Here is a 2,817-nt window from a genome sequence, read left to right as displayed (position 1 = left end):
GGCTGGAGATGGTGTAACTCAATTTTAGTAACTACTCAATTGTAACAACACACTGCTAACTTGGGTACGTGCATTACCAGCTAATCTGTGGACCCTGTTATATTACTATCTGGGTGAGGCACTCAGCACATGGTGAATGTCTGAGTGGCAGGCTCTGAGCTTGGTGCTCTGAGCTGGCTGCTGCTGGAATGAGCGGGAACTGTAGTGTCCCCTGTTTTTATAGTGCGTGTGCTCTCACTGGTGATTGGCTGCGATGTTGTGTGTGTGCTGGTTGGTCCTACTGCATGTCCATCAGTATGTGTGTGATTGCACCATGATATGCTGATCTAAATATCATGACAGTGCCATCATGTAGTCCTGAGAGGCGCGATAGATGCAATTTTAAAAATCTTTCTTCATGCTCTAGGACTTGATTGAATGATTGATTTATTGTCACGTGTACCGAAGTCCAGTAAAAAGTATTTTTCTGCGGTCAAGGGAACGTACACAGTGCGTTCATAGTAGGCAAAAAGAATACTCGACTGAGTACGCGACAAATAGTGATTGGTTACAGTGCGGAACGAGGGCCCAATAAAGCAAATACATGAGCAAGAGCAGCATAGCGTGTCGTGAATGGTGTTCTTACAGGGAACAGTTCAGTCCGAGGGGGAGTCGTTGAGGAGTCTAGTAGCTGTGGGGAAGAAGCTGTTCCTGGATGTGGGGGTCTTCAGGCTTCTGCGTCTTCTGTCTAATGGAAGGGCCTGGAAGAGGGCAAAGCCTGGGTGGGAGGGGTCTCTGGCAATGCTGTCTGCCTTCCTGAGGCAGCGGGAGGGGTATCCCTTGTCTACTGTTAGTTTGTCCTTTACCCTCTGTTCCTGATTTTTTCATTGTGAGGTTTCTGTAATTTCTAACAGGCTTTGTACATTGTAAAGTGAAAATTTAAAAGTATAAACATATGGTCATCACATAAGCAGATGTGACTATATGTTACAGTCATACAGGAAGGCCTGGGAAACTTTTAATTATTTGCACCAGGGATATGAATTACATGGATCATTCTGAAGAAAAAAAGGCAATTATTAGACCGTTTTTATGAAACCAGTGTTGATAATACCTCAGTTTGTGTTTAGTACGCCCGACAACACAGTTTGAGGTGTAAAAACATTCCAACGTGTGGAAGACTTTCATTAGGGCGAATGAAGATTGAGGCCCTCAGGAGGTTTGGATTATTTATTCTATTTAATATAAAATATGTCAGTAAACTATGTAATGACTAAAAAAAAAAGGCAAAATGTTGTTCAGAAGTGAAGCCAAGTAGTACAACGGGACAGAACAATCCTTTTGATCGAGAGTTCGTGTAGTACCAAGGATAGCCAGTAGATGATGCTCTAAACCTGCTGTGAAGCACATTGATATTTCTGTGTACAAAAAACAATTTGTAAGATTTTATATCAGATTTCATCTTTACATGCATCTATTAGCAAATACTTTGACCCAACTTCCAATTTGTCAAAATCAACAATGAAATATATATTTTATAAAGACAAAGCTAATGAATGTATTCCCTGTATGCTCACCTTGGGCAGTACAGGTAAAAAAAGAGTAACTTAATTTGAAGCCTACTTGTGACAATAAGCAATTTTCATTTCAAAAGGAGTTGCATTCACATAGCGCTTTTGTTACAACATCCAGATATCTTGCAGCACTTTACAGCCACTGGGGCACTTTTGAAATGCAGTCACTGCTGTCGCGTACAAAATCCAGTAGCCAATTTGCACAAAGCAAACTCCCACAGCTAGAAATATGATAATGATCAAATCACCTGTTTTTGTGATATCGATTGAGGAATAAATAATGTCAGAACACCCATGAAAATTCCTCCAGCCTTCTTTGGAGTAGGGCCATGGGATTTTTACATCCACTCAAGAGCTTTGGTTTAATGTCATCCAAAAGATAGCACCTCCGACAGGGCGGCACTCCCTCAGCACTGTACTGGTGTGGCAGCCTTGATTTTCATGCTCACGTGCTGGAGCGGGACTTTAACCTGGACACTGAGTGATGTGAAAGCGACCACTGAGCCACAATGTAAATGCTTCTAGGAGAATGGCAGTTAAAAAATCCTCTCCGGCTACCTCCTGTGAATACAATGAAAATATTAGAGCAACAGATTTTAGTTAAAAAGTTGGGATTGTGTTCCTGTTATGTTTTCCAAATACACATATCTTCTGTTAGTGTCAAGACATAACACAAACCTTTCCGCCACTGCGTAGACCTGCAGGCTGCCTGTTCCTAATGGAAGATTATGAGGCACTTGAACAGCAATCTCTCCTTCCTCCCTCCCTTTTGGGAAAACAGCCCATATCCATGTATACACTTCGGGGACACGCGATGCAGGCCGATATCTGATCCCCTGAAAGAAAAAGCTGCTCCATGGTGATAGACAAGGGCCTCTGCTGGCAACGTTGCTCTGTACATACGCATACCAAGAAAGATTTTAAAAGAATTTGGAGGAAATGTAAAACAAAAAAAGAAGATTCGTCAATTTCTGCTCGCTTGCCACAATATAAGTTCAAATCTGATCAGATTCCGACATATAAGCAATACTCTAAATGAACAGCGTCGCAATCGGGCGCACCGCCAATTTTAAACTAAATTAATGTTGCAACAACATGGAACACAGACAGCAAAATTCTTTTGGCATTTCGCTGGCTGCACCTGAACATTTCTGTTCTCTGGAACGTCCCTCGTTCTGCCTTTGTAAAGTTAGAGGTAGGGGGTGCTGTTGCTTGCTTCTATTCCTGGCTGGCCTTGTTTATTAAGATTTTCTCCACTGATGCA

General features: G+C 42.1%; 1 long non-coding RNA gene across 1 annotated transcript; it reads right to left on the bottom strand.

Moving 5' to 3' along the window:
* Nucleotides 1-502: 502 nt before the first annotated feature.
* Nucleotides 503-2,441, bottom strand: LOC140422800 (uncharacterized). Its single transcript, XR_011947614.1, has 3 exons — nt 2,232-2,441; nt 1,802-2,114; nt 503-1,397 (listed from the first exon to the last, which is right to left on the bottom strand). It is a non-coding gene; the product is annotated as an uncharacterized lncRNA (long non-coding RNA).
* Between the last annotated feature and the right edge of the window lie 376 nt (nt 2,442-2,817).

The sequence above is a fragment of the Scyliorhinus torazame genome, chromosome 5 (assembly GCF_047496885.1).
Source record: "Scyliorhinus torazame isolate Kashiwa2021f chromosome 5, sScyTor2.1, whole genome shotgun sequence".
Lineage (NCBI taxonomy): Eukaryota > Metazoa > Chordata > Chondrichthyes > Carcharhiniformes > Scyliorhinidae > Scyliorhinus > Scyliorhinus torazame.
The sequence above is the reverse complement of the archived record's forward strand: the minus strand, read 5'-3'. Positions and strand labels throughout refer to the sequence as shown.